Source organism: Ascaphus truei, chromosome 5 (assembly GCF_040206685.1).
Source record: "Ascaphus truei isolate aAscTru1 chromosome 5, aAscTru1.hap1, whole genome shotgun sequence".
NCBI lineage: Eukaryota > Metazoa > Chordata > Amphibia > Anura > Ascaphidae > Ascaphus > Ascaphus truei.
The window spans coordinates 302,980,348-302,999,263 of record NC_134487.1 but is presented as its reverse complement, the minus strand read 5'-3'; the positions used below and the strand labels follow the sequence as shown (position 1 = coordinate 302,999,263).

The 18,916-nt window shown below is 44.0% G+C and overlaps 1 long non-coding RNA gene across 2 annotated transcripts in view; it reads right to left on the bottom strand.

Moving 5' to 3' along the window:
• The window catches only part of LOC142496294 (uncharacterized), a 36,749-nt gene that overhangs the window by 3,823 nt on the left and 14,010 nt on the right, over nt 1-18,916 (bottom strand). The window contains exon 3 of one of the 2 annotated variants that reach the window (XR_012801942.1): nt 9,804-9,902. The exons of the other annotated variant lie outside the window; for it this stretch is intronic. This is a non-coding gene — a long non-coding RNA (uncharacterized LOC142496294). Of the gene's footprint in view, nt 1-9,803; nt 9,903-18,916 lie in introns of those variants that run through there. 2 annotated transcript variants of the gene reach the window in all.

Genomic DNA, 18,916 nt, shown 5'->3' with positions numbered 1-18,916 from the left:
GTATATTATAGGCTATGAGATGAAACTCCGAAATAATACAGTCATACTCTGGGTTTAATGGAGACATGCCCAGCAAGTATTAAATCAGCAATACTGGTTAACTTTAAAAAAATATATGTATTTATTTTTATTACAGGTTTGAACCCCATTAATTTCAGCTCCGAGGACCCCTTGCTTCCAGAGATACTCACCTCCGTAGGGGATGCCGGTATCTCTGCAGTGTTTTAAGGTTCAGGCAACGCGGGCCAATAGGAAGCCGCACCAGGTGATGTCACGGCTTGTTATTGGCCGGCGTGATGCGGGGCATTTAAACACCGACATTAGATTAAGGATCACAGTTTCTCTGCTTGCAGGAATATCCGCACCCCTACGGAGCTAAGTATCTCTTGAAGCAGGGCGTCCTCAGAGCTGAAATTAAAGGGGTTCAGCTCTGGAGACCCTTACTTCAATCTTGTAATAAAAAATAAATATATATATTTTTTATTTTATTTTAAAGTTAACCCATATTGCTTCGTTAATATGTATAATTGTTATAAACTATTTGAGTGAAGAATCCGGGTATAAAATCCTCGTTGTTAAGACCAATCTCCTCCATGAAGCTATCTACTGTACAATCCTCTAATAACCAAATCCTGAAGCCTTAAATAACTGATTGGGTGAGGACAACCTGTAGATCTTATATACGTTTGATTAGTGACATATGGGGGGTTATTTACTAATGCCTGCTGGCTGCAAAACTAGGGCCAAAAATGTGCAAAAAAAACAGCCCAATATTTTTCATAGAAGTCCTACAGAAATCAATGTATTTTCTTCTTTAATAAATCTGCAATTATTTTGCCCTGGTTTTGCAACTGGTAAATGTTATTTAATAACCCCCAACATTTCCTGAACGTCAGAAGTCATGCACCTGAACGCACTCCAGTCTGATACTTCCAGTGTCATAAATAATGTGACACGCCAAAGCTGGGGGGGCTTCTGACTCGTGAAGATGGAATAGAAGAAGAGCTAAATAATTGTATCTAAGTTTTCAGTTCCTATGTAATGAATATATTTTGTCAGCAGATACAATTTTCAAAAGAAATGAAGACAATTGAAACTGTCCTATTCCACGTTGTACTTTGGTAAAGACGGTGTTGAGACGGGAACGGCAACCTTTGACATGGTGAGGAACATACATTGTATTGTTAAAGATTGCTTGGGGATTTTAGGCAGTACATATACAACAATTTAACCTCTGCATTGGAACAATCTTTTCATGCCTAAACTGTTAAGAGTACGTAGGGAAGGAACATGGGTTATGAAAAGAGGACCCTGTAATGCTATAATATTTGCAGAGGATTTCCCCTTGAAACCTCGTTTGTAACATCAAAAATGATCTCTTATCCGCAACCCATATGAAAACTCTTTTTTTTGTTAAAGGGCCTGAAACCTAATTTCGAGGATCTAACATTGAAACATTTTACTGTGATGCTTAGTGACTAGTCATATCATATTTAGTAGCAATAAGTCAGTGTGATGCTTAGTGACTAGTCATATCATATTTACCAGCAATAAGTCAGTGTGATACTTAGTGACTAGTCATATCATATTTACCAGCAATAAGTCAGTGTGATGCTTAGTGACTAGTCATATCATATTTACCAGCAATAAGTCAGTGTGATGCTTAGTGACTAGTCATATCATATTTACCAGCAATAAGTCAGTCTGATGCATTGTGGGGCAAAGTACTGGAGGGGAATTCTAGGTGCTCTAGTCCAGGGCTGCACAAACGGGGGGGGGGGCACGTAACATTTTCTGGGGCGCGGCGCTTGCAGAGGCTTCGCCCCTTTCCCAAAGCATTTCAATGAAATGCCGGGGGAGCGTGCGGGGCGTCTGTAAGTCTCCGGCGGCTTCTGGCGACGTGCCATCAAATGTAGGGTCACAAGACGTCGCTTTGCTAACGCGACGTTAAATGACGAGGTGACGTCAGAAACGCCGGAGACAAGGTAAGGGGGAGGGGGGGCACGAGCAGGGGGGGGGGAGAGCAGTCAGGGGGGTAGAGCAGTCAGGGGTGGGGGGAGAGCAGGCAGGGGGGCACAGACGAAAAAGTTTGCGCACTCCTGCTCTAGTCTGTACCATTTACAATGAAGTGTAGTCTCCTACCTTAAAGGGGAAATACCTCATAGAACCAAACTGAACTAATTCCACTGACATGTTTAATGGGTCTCATCTAGGACTAGGTAACTGATACCCTCCTTACCCAAATCTGACAGCATACAACACATTTGTATTTTAAGTGAGACTTGGGAGGGGTTGGAATTCCTCTGGCTGCTCCCTTCTGTGTGATGTCACGCTGTGATCAGCAAGTGCCTGTACAGCCCCATACCCCCCCCCTCCCCTTAACTGTATTCCCATAAGACCATGTGTATGATGGGGCTTCCTATGTGAAGACTGTGTTGTAAGATCTCACAGACCAAGAATGATACCACATAGTACATATAATGTTTTTTGAGACAGCTGGTGATAGTCACTGTAGAGGGAGAGAGGGGGTGGCCCGGTATTAAAGGGGTTGCACCCCATTTGGCCACCCCTGACCGCACCAGGGAGACAAGGGGTTAACTGGGCTGAGGTCCAGAAATGTGATGTAACCCTTGTTATGACATGTAAATGTATTTTCCCCTGTTCCATTGTAATGTCTGGTTACTCAGTGTTTGCATCACACACACACTAGAATCCATCCGGGAGCACAAGGGTTAATAATTCTTTAATGATTATAGCTCTTTGTGTAAGTTTCCCGCCTTTTCGGACACCATTTTGCAGATCCCCATTGGCCGCCATTAGGGCTCAATGCATTTCAATAGGAATTTGTGCTGTTTTAGTCCTGTTTCCTGTAGTGACCAGCAGGTGGCGTCCAAGAGGAAGAGCGGCGGTTTTCCATTGAAAGTCAATGGGCTCATTGACTTCAATGGAGATGCCTCGAGGTAACCTAGTTGGCTGCCGTCCAGACCGCAAACCGCAAAGCGGATACAATGTCCTTCAAAAGAGCTAAAATCACTGGGTCAAGTTCAACGTCAATTAGCGGGGAAATAAACTGTTTTAGGGCACCTAGGGATAAAATTCTTTTTGCCCCTAGTTCCTAAGCGTCCCCCCACTCGACCACCACCGGGTCCCCGAATCCTGGACCCCCGATAAGGGTCGAACCAGATAGAGCGGGTCGCGCCATAGGCTTTGCCGGCGGCGGCAGAAACGGCTCAGAAAAATGACTAAGTGAGAAATGCTGAATTTTAGGAATCCATATCTCCGGTTCCGGAGGGTCCAGCGGATCAGGGTTTAGGGTATCTGTAGCCACTGCTCCGGCATCGCTGCAGAACCATCCTTGACCCGCTTGGACCAACCCGACGGAGTATGGACCCCCTTGAAGTTCGGGACTTTTCCCATAGACTTCAATGGCAGAAAACCCCCATTGACTTCAATGGCGGCGATTTACCATTGAAAGTCTATGGCGGAGCTGCCCGTTGTTTTCAATGGGGATTTAGTGAAAAGCTGAGATTTCTTTTTCAATGGAGATTTTTGTATTAAAATAATTTAATGTGCATTGGTGTAACTCCGGTTTCTTAGGTCGTAGCCAGTCGCTTTTTGGACCATATGGTGTCCCAGTTCTGGAAATGCCAACTGGGAAGTTTGGACCTGCTAAACCTAACGGAACCGGATATTTTAATACGTTTATGTTTTATGCTTAATAGTGTATCCTAAGGTATGGATAAGTTCAAAAGGAAATTCTTTTGGGCCATAAGGTAGCAGATGGCCCTGGAGACCCCGCTATGTCTAGGATTTAAGTGCTGTTCAAAGAGTTTTATCACCCTCACTGTTTATCCGAAGCCCAAACCAGGGCAGGTCTTAAGTGTTCCAGTTAACACCTTTCAACAAAGGTTTTCCTGCCAGAACTCCAAATGGTAGACTTTCTGGCATTCCTGACGTAAATGTGGGGCTTCAGAAATGAGACCCCCAGAGTTCTACTGCGCATGTGCCAACTAGCAGGGGGGCATGGGTCAGAATGCTTTCCCACGTTAGTGAGTGGCTGGAGGTAATTGTAAACCAATCCCCTGTGCTTAAGGTTAAGAATAGAAGGAGAATGGTTTATAAACTGCTGTCCACCCATATATCCTTTGTCTTCGTTTGCTGATATGGTTACCTGATATCACCTGAATGATTTCCTCACTGCTGAAAGAAATGCTACATCATACTTCTCATTCCCCAACCCTTAAGTAAGTGTACTTCTTGTTTGTTACTGTATTATCTGTTGTGTTCACCTTTATTCTAAGGAATAAACACAATTTATTATATCTTAAGCCTCGTTCAGTTCAAACCCAATTATTTTTGTGTAATATTAATAAGCCTGTGGAAGCTATCGTCACAGTCACAGATACAAAGTTAAAAAAAACACGAATCCGACAAGGTCATTGTTATGCGCCCAACACACCCAGTAACTCTGCTTTAAAGAACTTTAATGAACCCATAAAAAAAGTTCAAAGATGCATTCCAGTTTTGAGACTTTTCATGGGATCTAGGAATTCTTATTGTACAATATTATCTAATGTTTCATTTTAACGCCCCCTGCATCCCAAATAAAACATGGCAAATGCATAGTGGCAATATCTTATCAAAAGACATGCAGTTGGAGAAAATTCAGCGAAGAGATACGATAAAAAAGACAATGAAAGGGCTACAGATAAGAAACACAAAATGCAAGATGATCTAAAAATATTTATGTTTTCGTTCTTGGCTCGCCTCCTATTCTTTATTATGGTTTCTGGATTTCTCCTCGGTTTTTTTTCTACTCTGACTTAATGTGATTAATACATAATCTGAGCAGACAAACTTCAGCACAGAGGAGAAAAGCTTTATAGATATTCTATGCAAAATGAAAGTGTTCTATGTGTGGCGTAAAACACATATATTTCTATATGCCCAGTGTCTTTGCTAAAAAACGGAGCACTCCCCCATGCACTATTTGAGCACAGCAGATCTGGCGCGATTATGGAAGCACTGGGAATCCAAACATTACTTGACATTCAAGATATCACTTTCCACGCTCCTACACTAATTCCACTAAATTATTGCTCTCCTGAACTGTCAGAACACAAAATTGACACAATAAAGGAAGAAAACGATCGTCCCAATCACCACATGCACTTTCATTAAACCCACTTATTGCTCCTATTCCTATTCCCCGTACTGTATTCTAATGCTAATGACACTAAGGAAGCCAACATTGATGCAATGCACCTTGATACATTGATGCAAAGTGACACATATTTTACTGTATTGGACAATCTACTTAAACATACGCAGTTTGGAAATGCATAGAAGAAGTAGAAAATGTGAAAATTCAGCTATAATTCCATAGTGCCATTTTCAAAGAAACTGCAAACGTGTTAAGAGTATAGTAACGTGTGTGTGTGTGTATAAAAAAAATAAGATAATTCAAGGTAACAAAGGTTGTCTATAGGTTCCAGGTAGAGATTGGAGAAACGGTCAATATCCGTTAAGCGGAATTTCCCGAGCTTTCCATTCAAAATCCGTTCCGCGGTGTAAAATCCGTCAACGGATTGTTCCAGTTTCAATACATGCGGATTAACCAAAAACGCCATTGGATCCAATCGGAACAGATTTGCCAATCCAATCGACGTTTTCTGCAATCTGTTGGAGTTCTACCTTTGACTCGTCTGTCCAGAGAATATATTTCCAGACGTCTTGTGGATCATCTATGTGCTATATGGCGAACTTCGGACTGTAGCAATGTTCTTTTTAGAGAGCAGTGGTTTCCTCCTGGCTATCCTTCCATGAAAAACATTCTTATTCAGTCTTTTTCTGATAGTTGAGTCATAAACACACACAGCAAAGGCGAGAGTGGCCTGCAGATCCATGGATGTTACTCTGGGGTTCTTTGTGACTTCCTGAATGATTTGCCGGTTTGTTCTTGGAGACATTTTGGTAGGATGACCGCTCCTGAGTAGAGTGACTGTGGTCTTTAACTTTCTCCATTTGTGTGACAGTGGATTTGTGGAGCCCCAATCCTTAGAAATGGTTTTGTTAGATAATCAAATTCTATTTCTATCCAACCTACTAGAATCCCTAGACCAACAATCCCTGTCCTCTCTGATTATTGGGGGAGACTTTAATATGGTAGCCTCATATATAAATGACAAATCTGGCCCCGGCCAAACAAGCCCAGACCACACACCCTCCCCGAGGAGCGCTCAAGCCCAGAAAAAAGCTAAGAAATTCCGCGATATCACGGAGAACTACTCACTGATCGATATATGGAGGGCTCAGCACCAGGGCCAGAGGGACTATACTTTCTTCTCCACCCCTCATCAGTCCTATTCGAGGATCGATTATTTTCTGGGCACCAGCAACGTCTTCCAGGCCTCCTCCCAGTCCAACATCGGACCAATCACCTGGTCCGATCATGCACCTATTGTTCTTTTCTTAACCCTCCCCTTTGTTAAACATGCCCAATATAAATGGAAGCTAAATGACTCCTTGCTTAACTGCCCCGACACTGAGACATCAATACGCCAAAAACTGGTAGCATTCTTTAAGTATAACAAAGGCACCGCCTCAACCCCAGCTATGCTATGGGAGGCTCATAAAGCTACTATCAGAGGAGACTTAATTTCTGTGGCCTCACACAAAAAAAAGCAAAAACTTAAACTCCAAAAAGAGCTCACAGAAATATCTCTCAGTTAGAAGCCCAACACAAAATCTCAACCTCCACAAAGACGCTAAAGCAACTAACCCTAGCCAGAGCTGCCCTCAAACACACACAGCTAGCGGAAGTTGAAAAAGCCCTTAGATGGTCAAAACAAAAATACTTTGACAAAGGCAACAAAGCCGACAAGCTCCTGGCCTCGAAGTTAAGGGGTGCCAGAGCAAAAGCCCAGATAGCAAAAATTCAGACAGATAAAGGACAGGTCACATATCTAGAGAAGGAGATATCACAAGAGTTCGCGAAATTTTATTCAGACCTGTACAATCTTCACCCCCCAGACCAGGACCCAGTTAATATCACTAAAATAACCCAATACCTAGAGCAGTGCAGCCTCCCCACACTCACTCCCGAAGAAATAGAGAGCTTGAACAAACCTATAACTCAAGAGGAACTTTCCCAAGCTATACAATCTCTCAAGATAGCAAAAACTCCGGGCCCAGATGGCTTCTCTAATAGCTATTATAAAATGTTTCTACCAATTTTATCCCCCTACCTCCTCCAAATGTATAACTCATTCCTACAGGGAGAGCCGATACCCTCTACTATTACAGCAGCAAACTTAGCGATTATTCACAAAGAGGGCAGAGACCCTCTCCACTGTGGGAATTATAGGCCTATTTCCCTGCTAAATACCGATCTCAAAATCTACAGTAAGATCCTGGCAAACAGGCTAAACCCAATTCTCCCTAGACTCATACATGTCGATCAAGTAGGTTTTGTGTCTGGAAGACAGGCCTCCGACAACACCCGCAAAATAGTGGATATAATAGACCACGTGCATCTCTCTGGGACCAGGGCAATGATTCTAAGCCTCGACGCTGAAAAAGCGTTCGACAGGATCAAGTGGTCCTTCCTAGACCAGACCATGCTGAGGTTTGGATTCTCAGGACCTTTCCTGGAAGGAGTGAGAGCTCTTTACCATAACCCAACAGCATATGTCAAACTGGCAGGTGGGTTCTCAGAACCAATAAAGATCAGAAACGGGACCAGACAAGGCTGCCCACTCTCTCCCCTACTATTTGCCCTAACTATAGAGCCCCTAGCAGCTACGATCAGGGACGAACCCAATATAAAAGGTATTCAAATTGGAGATAGAGAACACAAAATTTCGCTGTTTGCAGATGATGTAATTTTGACCCTCGCGGCCCCCCATACCTCCCTCCCCAACCTCCAACGACACCTGACACAATTTGGCCAAATATCTGACTATAAAGTAAACATGGACAAATCTGAGGTCCTAAACTTATCCCTCCCCCCCAGGACTGGAACCTTATTCAAGCCAACTATAAATACCGCTGGAGCTCCACCCATATTAAATACCAAGGTGTCAAAATCTCTAATTCCTAAAACACTCTATACCAATATAACTACCCCCCTTTATTTAACCAGATCAAAAAAGACCTAGACATCTGGAAAAAACACCAAATCTCATGGTTTGGAAGAATGACGGCAGTAAAAATTAACGTTCTTCCAAGACTGTTGTATAATTTCCAAACCCTCCCAATCCCGGTCCCACAAACAGCGCTTAAAAACATGCAGTCTATAATCCTCCAATTAATTTGGAACGACAAAAGGCCCAGAGTCCCTCGGTCAGTGATGCTCTCGTCTAGAGAGAGAGGAGGTGTGGGGGTCCCCGACCTAGCAAAATATTATCTCGCAGCACAGCTGAAGCAGGCTGTAGTTTGGAATTGCGACCCGGCCTTAGCTTCATGGTTAGAGATAGAGTCTCACTACGCCTACCCCCTCTCCTTCCAGGTGGCAATGTGGCCCACTGGCAGCAGAGGGGCTAAACCACCAAGGTTTGCCCTGGGAGCAATGAGATGCACGTGGGAAGTATGGCTTAAATGCAAAGGGAAGTACGGTCTGGTAGCATCCCCCTCACAGCTCACCCCCATCTTCGGGAACCCCAAATTCCCTCCAGGGTGTTCCCCAAGTCAATTTGACCAATTCCAGAGTCATAATATTAGGATGGTGGCCGACCTGCTGCAGAAAGATGAGATTGCTACTTTTCAGGTGATTAGGGATAAATACGAGATACAGGGCCTCCACCTGTTTAAATATCTGCAAGTAAGACACTTCCTTCTATCCCTCTCACCAACCTCTAAATTCCCTAAATTAACCAGATTTGAAACCCTCTGTACCAAAACAACCTACCAAAAAGGCCTGATCTCTCAAATATATAAAGGATTAGAGTCCCCCTCAAGCCCACCCAACCATCGATATATGCAAAGATGGTCCGAGGAATTAGGCCTCTCAATAGACCCGGAGGATTGGCAGGAGATCTGGGAGCAGGCCTCTAAAACCTCAATTTGCACAACAATAAAAGAGAACATATACAAAATCCTATTCCAATGGTACCTGACTCCCGCTAGGCTGAGCCAGATCTACCCCGGCGCAGTTGATCTGTGCTGGCGGGGATGTGGTCAAAAGGGGGACATGGCCCACATTTGGTGGTCATGTCCGGAGATATAGAAATTCTGGACCATGATCCAGAGGCTCCTACGCGAAGTTACGGGACTATCCCTACCCCTGGACCCGCTGACCCTGGTGCTGAACAAACCTATCGATGACCTCCCCCCACCAATGTCCAGACTTATAATGGCCATATTGACGGCGGCCAGGTGCTCCATAGCAGCCGCTTGGAAGCAGACCAAAGCCCCCTCTAGAACTACTGTCACTAGAAGAATCAAAGAAGTTATGACGATGGAGAAATTGACCGCCCTGCTTCAAAAGAAAATACCCCAATTCCTAAATACCTGGGACCCCTGGCTAACAAAATAAACTCACCCATACTTAGTCGCGGAGGCAGGAGCGCGCCACCCCCCCCCCCCCTGTACTGGGTTTCCCCCCCCTCCCCTCCCTACACCCTTGTATGTCTTCTCCCCTCCCCCCTCTCCCCCCCTCCCCTCTATATCCCCACACCCAAGAAAATGGAAAATGTTATATGGTCACTTTCAGACTGTAAAAAGCACCACTGTCATGGGATCATGACACCCTTGTATGTACTGTATTACATGATTGTGCCCAATAAAAAAATTGAGACAAAAAAGAAATGGTTTTGTTAGTCTTTCTAGACTAATGAGCATCAATAACTGTTTTCTGAAGTCAGAGATGTATTTTGATCGTAGCATGTCGAGTTTCCACACACCTGTATGGTGAAGACAAAATTCAAAAAAGTTTCTGTTCTTTATATAAGGTGGGGCCTCCCAAACTAACACCTCAAGATCTACCTAATAATTTAAACACCTGATTCTAATTATCTCCTTTAATTTAGCTGATAAAACAAGGAGTTCACATACTTTTTCACATACCCTGACTCTTACACTGTTTGTCTAAGTCATACATCATTTTGTTTCAAAAGACATGGAATTGGTTAATATAAAACCTGTTGAAAATTTCAGAAGAGTCTGGTTTTGATTCAAGAAGGTTATCATGGAAAAACTATGGAATTTCCGTAATTATTATTGCGGTTCACAAACGTTTTCTCGCCACTGTAGGTCCGTCGTTACAACAGGTTGGACGTTTACATAACACATCCTGCACACGAATGATCAATATAACTCGGTATTTGTAGAATAATAAATGTATTATTTATTTATAAAATGTTTTACCAGGAAGTAATACATTGAGTTACCTCTCATTTTCCAGTATGTCCTGGTCATAGAGTTATGATGACAAATAATACATGGTTACAAATACATAGTTACATATTTACATAGTCTAACAGGGTATACATTATATACAAGACATTGCATGCACAGTTAAATATAATATATATTGTAGGCGTATGTAACAGTTACAGACCAGATCAAAATGTGAGACATTGAAAGAAGGTAGAAGTATCCGGAGCCACTGAAGCGTACTGACAATCAGCCAGAACAAACCCATGTACAGGAAAATACTTTATTTCTGCACACACACGAACAGGTGCACCATATCCTCCCTCTACGCGTTTCACGGCACTGCGGACGCTTCGTCTAGGAGTAGAGAGATATGGACTGAACATACATTTAAAAGACTCTGAAACCCGCGAAACTTCAGCTGTCTCCAATTAATTAAAAAAGAATATATGCAAAGCAACCAATGATGTATGAGAGGTTGTTAACTCTCTAAATACTCCTGTGTTGCACGCAGGGATAAGACAAGTCATAAAGGCAATAAGTGAAATTCAACATTAAGTAAACATGTCGTGTCTACTAGTAACGGACATCTCCCACCAACCCATGAAAATGTGTCCACACAGGATGAAGACCACTCATTTTCAGAATAAAGACAGGACACAGAACTTCAAAATCAATCCATTTATATCATGTCAATCAAAATTCATACTGTATCTTTTGATCTCTGGGTGCCAAAAACTGTATGTAGGTCTAACAACCAGGGTACTGAAAATTCGTTGCCTTGAACATTTAAGACTGATATCTAAACAAAATATAATGCCCCCTGTATCAAAACACTTCACTTCATGGCCCCTTCGCTCTGTGAAAGCTCTGCGATGTATAACCCTGGAACACATCCCCCCACCAATATGTAGGGGGGATAGGGTTAAAACCCTATACCAATGAGAGGCACATTGGATTTTTTCTCTGAATACATTGCATCCCAATGGGCTGAACATGGAGTGGGACCGCAAGCGTTTTCTATAGTGTTTTTGATAGGGTTCTTGATTTAGGTTCTACATATAGATTCTATGCATTTGCCCAAACCTCTCATGTTCCCTGACAGTATAGGTATAGTTTTTCTCTGTTTAAGATTTGATATTAATCTTCTGTTATATTACGGGGGAGAATATATACAGTATAAGAGCAATCTTTCTTATAAGAGATTAAGATTACCATAGTATTCTATATAAAAATGGTAGTCATGGTTATCTTTACAGGCAATGGAGTTTAGAATGAAGCCAATCAGAGATTCATGTGTTGATTAAATGCATTTCAGTTTTTATCAAGTTTTTCAAACTTTAGACTATTAGTAACCATAGGTAAATTTGGATAGAATTTTGCTTTACAATGCTATATTATGTTCGTGGTATATAGCTAAGCGATTAAGGGGCCTATGCAGAAAGCGTTCATAAGCCACTTATCAAGCACTTATCGCCCAAAATGCCTACTGCTATTCAGTAAGCGGTGATAAGTGGGTGATAAAAGACTGAATCGCTCAAAAAAAAATGCTCATAAAAAATATCACCGAGGCAGCGGTGATAAGCCACTTATCACCGCTTTTTGGCATGTTCATAAACTCGCGCAATTCTAGTAGCAGTGATTAGGCTATGAACGCCTATCACCGCTTTAGAATGGTGATTTTATCACAAAATCCTCACGCCAGAAAAAGTTGGCGTGAAGGTGTTGGAAACCTGCAGAGAAGCGGCGAGATGGGACTTAGAAAAAAAAATGCATTTTTCCTGCATAGGATTGATGCCGGGAATCTCTGGAGCTGATATACATTAATATTAGCACCAGAGACCCCTGGCATTAATCCTGTGCAATAAAATTGCATTTACAGTAAACTTCATTACCATAGCGGATAGCCTCAGGGAGCCCCTACTTCCCGAGATACAGGCCCGTTATGGGGTGCCGGTATCCCCTGTGCTTTTAAATGTCCACGTCACATGACCATGGGAATAAAAAGCACAGGAGATACCTGCACCCCATAACGGGGCCTGTATCTCGGGAAGTAGGGGGTCCCTGAGGCTGAAACCAATGCGGTTCAGCTCCGGAGACCCCCTGCTCATCTAAACTATTAACAAAATTAAAATTTATACACATGCATTTCGGGCGAGATTTGCACAGGGAGAGACGGCTCTCAGAGCAGCTCTCTCTGCAGCAGATACAACTCGCCGGGTAAGGCCTTTTCAGAGGGTCGTTCATCAGATCACCGGCTAATCGCCCGTTTTGTGAATTTTGCTATGACAGGTAATGAAGGCTTTCTGATACCGTGATAGCAACGCTCATAAAATCGGTGATTTAAATGGCCCGGTGATTTTTTTTATGAACCATTAGTGCATAGGCCCCTAAATGTTAAATCACACTGAAGTAATTGTTAAATAAAAATGGCTTATAGAAGATGATAGTTTTTAGACACTTTGTATAAAATAGGTTCTGAGCCAATTAGTTATATATCTATTCACATGTTGAAGACTTTTCTAATCTGGCAATTAGTTTTCTTTTCGTTCATTAAATAAAGGATCTTATGTGTTCATGGATTGTCTTAGTATATATGTATGTGATTATATATACACTATAATACATATTGCAAAATTATTAGTAGACATGACATGTTTACTTAATGTTGAATTTCACTTATTGCCTTTATGACTTGTCTTATCCCTGCGTGCAACACAGGAGTATTTAGAGAGTTAACAACCCCTCATACATCATTGGTTGCTTTGCATATATTCTTTTTTAATTAATTGGAGACAGCTGAAGTTTTGCGGGTTTCCGAGTCTTTTAAATGTATGTTCAGTCCATATCTCTCTACTCCTAGACGAAGCGTCCGCAGTGCCGTGAAACGCGTAGAGGGAGGATATGGTGTACCTGTTCGTGTGTGTGCAGAAATAAAGCCTTTTCCTCTACTTGGGTTTGTTTTGGCTGATTGTCAGTACGCTGCAGTGGCTCCGGATACCTCTAGCTTCTTTTAACTGCTTACCACTAGATCCAGGACGCCCGCAACGAGAGAGGGTTACCGGGACAGACCCTGTGACTGCTGGAGTGCCCGCCTACCACTTCTGGGATCGGAGAATGGACACAAGCACAGGGACTCTCTTCTGCCCAGATCGGAAGACAGGCTACAGAGGCAAGGACTTTACAATATACCTCTGAGCCCTGATCATTGAATTAGAGGCAGTTTCCTGCACCCATCTCTCCACACAGACGACATACAGCATTTCTTGTTAACACTACAATGTGTAACAGCATATCACCAGAGTGCAAGACAGCAATCAAACCTAAAATGTGAGACAGCTTTAGTTTTGAAAGAATTTAGACTGGTGGTGGCTGTGAGAGTCTCTGGTAGATTGTTCCAGTTTTGGGGTGCATGGTAAGAGAAGGAGGAGCAGACAGATACTTTGTTGAGCCTTGGGACCATGAACAGTCTTTTGGAGTCTGATCTCAGATGATAAGTGCTGCATGTGGTAGGGGTGAGGAGCTTGTTCAGATATATGGGTAGCTTGGCCAGAAAGTATTTGAAGGCAAGACAGGAGAGATTAACTTTGCACCTAGACTCTAGTGATGACCAATCTAGTCCTTTGAGCATTTCGCAGTGATGTGTGTTGTAGTTGCTTTGGAGAACGAAACAGCATATTGAATTGTAGAGGATATCAAGTTTGCTAAGGTGGGTTTGGGGTGCTGAGCCGTATACTATGTCCCCATAGTCGATAATTGGCATTAGCATCTGCTGTGCGATGCGCTTTCTGACCAGCAGATTTATGGAGGATTTGTTCCTATAAAGTACACCTAGTTTGGCATATATTTTGGATGCCAGGGTAACAGTGTGCATCCCAAATGCAAAATGGGCGTCAAACCATATGCCCAAGTATTTAAAACTAGTAACAGGAGTTAGTGTGGTATTAGCGTTGGTTCTGATCTGGAGCTCAGTCATTGGAAGCTTTAAAAATGTAGTCTTGGTCCCAAATACCATTGTTACAGTCTTGTCAGTGTTTAAAAAACGTTTTTTTGGGGGAAATCCCATTTCCAATAGGAAGACTTGCACATTCTGCACTTAATCTAAAAAGAGATGTTGCTTATTCACATACTACATTAATCAATTCACTTCAGTGCTCTGGTTTCAGCTATCGCAGCTTTGGGAATAAGCCCTTTTTTCTGTTATCAGTTAAAAAGTTGATTTAATATATTTTTCTTTGTTCTTTCTTTGTTTTTACACAGTACTATCAATATAAATCCAGTACTATGCATTAACTGTAAAATAATTGGAGAAGGACTGAAGGATTTTGTAATGCTGTGTACAGGGCCGCAAACAGGGAGGGGTGAGCCAGGACAAGTGTCCTGGGACCAGTGGCTTTGGAGGGCCCGGCCGGTGCAGGAAGTTTGGCCCGGCCAGAGGCCTGGCCTCAACTTCTGTGTCCCGCTTCCGGACCTCTGGTTGCTGCCACTGCGCCCCGGCCTCACTCCAGCTGCTGCCTCTGTCCTGCCTGGTAATCTGATGGCCGGTTTCAACAGGGAAAAATGGAAAACCGACGGGATCCTCATAGATGAAGGAAGTTGTAGGCGATATGTCACTGGGTTGACCTTCTGTAACATGGTATAAGGTCCAATGAACCTAGGTGCCAATTTCAGCGTAGGGACCTTGAGGCGGATATTTTTAGATGACAACCACACCCTGTCTCCCGGGCTGAATTCTTGAACCCTGCGATCTGCCTGAGTCTTCTGTCTTGAAGTTGCCCTCCTAAGATTCTCTTGGATTCTTTTCCAGGAATTCTGTAGGTAAAGAATTCTGTTGTCTGCTGCCGGTACCTCAGAACTGGGTATGGCGATGGGCAGGAGAGATGGATGAAACTCATAATTAACAAAGAAAGGTGACTCCATGGTGGATTCACTTCGCAGATTGTTGTGCGCAAACTCGGCCCAAAGAAGGAGATCAGTCCAGTCATCCTGGGTGCCTGCGACGAAACAACAAATATACTGCTCCAGTGACTGGTTGGTACGCTCTGTCTGACCTTTTTGTTTGGGGATGGTAACCCGAAGAAAAATGTAAAGAAATACCCAATTGCTGGGACAAAGAACGCCAGAATTTCGATATGAACTGTGATCCTCGATCGGAAACGATGACTTGTGGTACCCCTTGGAGGCGGAAAATCTCTTTGACAAAGATGTCTGCGAGTTTGGGAGAGTTAGGGGGACTTTTCAATGGAATAAAACGGGCCTGCTTCGAAAAACAGTCTACCACTACTAAGATTGTGTTCATCCCTTTAGAGGCGGGTAACTAAACTATAAAGTCCATAGACAAGTGTGTCCAAGGACGATCTGGGATGGGAAGAGGTCGAAGGAGCCCGGGTGGTTTGTTCCGAGGAGTCTTATTACGAGCACATGTTGAGCACGCAGCAATGAATTCTTTAATATCCTTTTGCATGCCCAGCCACCAGAAAGTCCGCTCCACAAGATCGGTGGTTCTCTTGGACCTGGATATCCTGATGAATTGGACGAATTACCCCATTCAAGAACCTTCCTCCGATAAGATGGTGAGGTAATAAATCACCCCTCTGGGACTTTGAGACCTTCTGGAACGCGGGACTGGTCTTGTACAATCTCTTTCAAAGCATTAAAGGTGTTAGCAGAAAGTATGTATTTAGATGGGAGAATGGTTTCCTGACAATCCTTGGTTTTCTCAACAATCAGAAACTGACGGGAGAGGGCATTGGCCTTGACGGTAAGAAAGAAATAATAAAATTGAAGCGGGAAAAGAAGAGCAACCATCGAGCTTGACGAACCTCCTAAGCGTCGAGCTCTATCGATGTAGAGTAAATTCTTGTGGCCGGTTAGGATGGTAATAGGATTCTCTGTGCCTTCCAAAAGGTGTCTCCATTCTTCTAGGGCCAATTTGATAGCTAGAAGTTCCCGGTACCCACGTCATAATTTTGTTCTGCCGGACAAATTTTTTTCGAGAGAAAGGCACAGGGTGGAGTCTGGCTTGGGGGATCCTTCTCTGTGATAGGATAGCACCGGCGCCGACGTCTGATGCATCCACTTCCAAGGTGAACGGTAGTCTAGGGCCCGGATGTATGAGGATGGGTGCAGAAATGAAGGTGGTTTTTAAACGCTCGAAGGCCTGGATAGCCCCCGGCGAACAAGAAGTAGGAGCCGCACCTTTTTTCGTTAGGGGCTACCGCAGAAGAGGAATTTTTAATGCACCTGCGGTAGTAATTAGCCAATCTTAAAAAACGTTGTACGGCCTTAAGAGTAGTGGGACAAGGCCAGTCCGGAACCACCTTGACCTTAGCTGGATCCATGGTGAGACCAGTGTCCGAAATGATGTACCCCAGAAATGCCATAGTGGTTTGGTGGAACTGGCACTTCTCCAGTTTAGCGAACAAGTGGTTTTCGCGTAGGTGTAGAAGTACCTGTTTGACATGGCCAATGTGTTCCTGAGAAGATTTAGAGAATATCATTATGTCATCCAGATAGACGATCACGAACTGGTTGAGCAGATCTCTGAAGATCTCATTAACAAAGTCTTGGAAGACAGCAGGAGCATTCGAGAGACCTTGCGAGAAGGCGGCTGACAAAACCTCATTATTCCGTCCAGTCTCGGCGGCAATAGTGCGGAACTCCAGCGCATATCTAGCCACGGGTCGATTCCCCGGGGAAATGTGAAAATGAAAAGAAGCAGCAGTTACATTGCGATCAGGTGTGTCAAAAACTCTGCGGAATTCCTGGGTGAATTGTCCGATATCCTGAACGAGATCCTTTCTTCGTTCCCAGATGGCACTTATTCAAAAAGCCCCGGCACCTATGGGGGGTCGCCACTATAACGGTTGGGTGTAGGAAGTCGGGGTTCAGAAGACGAAGTCATGGGCATGGAGACTAGAGTTGTAGCAGAAGATCCCGAAGGGACAGAACTAGGAAGAGGAGCTTGCGCCCGGTCAGTAAGAGACAGGAGATTCTGTTGCAGTGAATCCATGCGTCGGTCATTCTGTTCTAAGTACTTCTCAATTTTTGAGAACATGCTAGCGTGTGTGCTCAAGACTCGCCCCACCTCAGCGGGGTCCATGTTTGTGGAGCTGAGTGCCCACCACAAACAAAGCGTGACCACAAGGTGGGGATTTATATAAACACCAACCCACAGTTGCGTGGGCGCGTCTGGAGTGTAGAATGGGCGAGGTAGCTGGGTCGGTTTTGGAGAGGTACGGATAGTCAGAGATACTTGCCGAGGTCAGGGTTGGAGAGGTGCGGATCGTTGCAGGTACTTTAGCCATGGTCTGGATTGGTGAGGTGCGGATCATCGTGGTACTTTGCCGAGGTCGGGATTGGACAGGTGTGGATCATCGTTGGTAGCCGGAGTCAGGAGCGTAGAAGAGCGGAGTCCAGAGGAACAGCTGGGGTCAGGAACAGAGAAGCTAGGAACCGACTGTGGAGGCATGGGTAGCAGTGAACATTTCACTTACAGGAAGGTTTATGCTCAGCCAATTTGCCAGTCGGCCGGCTGAGCATATATAGGAGAGAGGTACCAATGAGGAACAGGCTGGAGGAGGCTTGTCAGTACGGCAGGACGTGATAGGCCGAAGGGATGCAGGAGACAGGTGTGGGAAGGAACCCTGATGACGCCAGATGACGTGACTCATGCGTGCGCTAACCACGCGCCAAGTGTGCGCGCTGCGCACCGATGACATCGCTGCGTGGGCGGAGTCTGGACAAGTGGAGTGGGGGTCCCGAGCACGGGTTGGGGTAAGCACCAGGTGCACAGAGCGCGTCGAGAACCACGGATCCTGACACGTGTCTGAGATCAGATGCATTGTAAGGAATCCCAACCCCCTCTAATTGTGTGTCTGAGATCAGTTGCATTGTAAGGAACCCCAACCCTCTCTAATAGTGCGTCTGAGATCAGATGCGTTGTAAGGAACCCCAACTCTCTCTAATAGCATGCATGAGATCAGATACATTGAAAGGAACCCCAACCCTCTCTAATAGCACGTCTGAGATCAGATGCATTGTAAGGAACCCCAACTCTCTCTAATAGCATGCATGAGATCAGATACATTGAAAGGAACCCCAACCCTCTCTAATAGCGTGTCTGAGATCAAATGCATTGTAAGGAATCCCAACCCTCTCTAATAGCACGTCTGAGATCAGATACATTGAAAGGAACCCCAACCCTCTCTAATAGCGTGTCTGAGATCAGATGCATTGTAAGGAACCCCAACCCTCTCTAATAGCACGTCTGAGATCAGATGCATTGTAAGGAACCACGACCCTCTCTAATAGCGCTCCTGAGATCAGATGCATTGTTCATTTTTGTGTATTTGGTTCAATTTCAAATGACCTGATAGTTACCGGGAACTCTATAGGGATGTCCGCGGAACCCAAGGATTCCTTGGAACCCCAGTTGAAAAACACTAGTCTACACATTGCAAATCTGATCCTGTAACCAAGTTCTACATCTCAATGTCCATTTTTTTAGATTAAAATATTGGATATACAAAAATAAATAAAT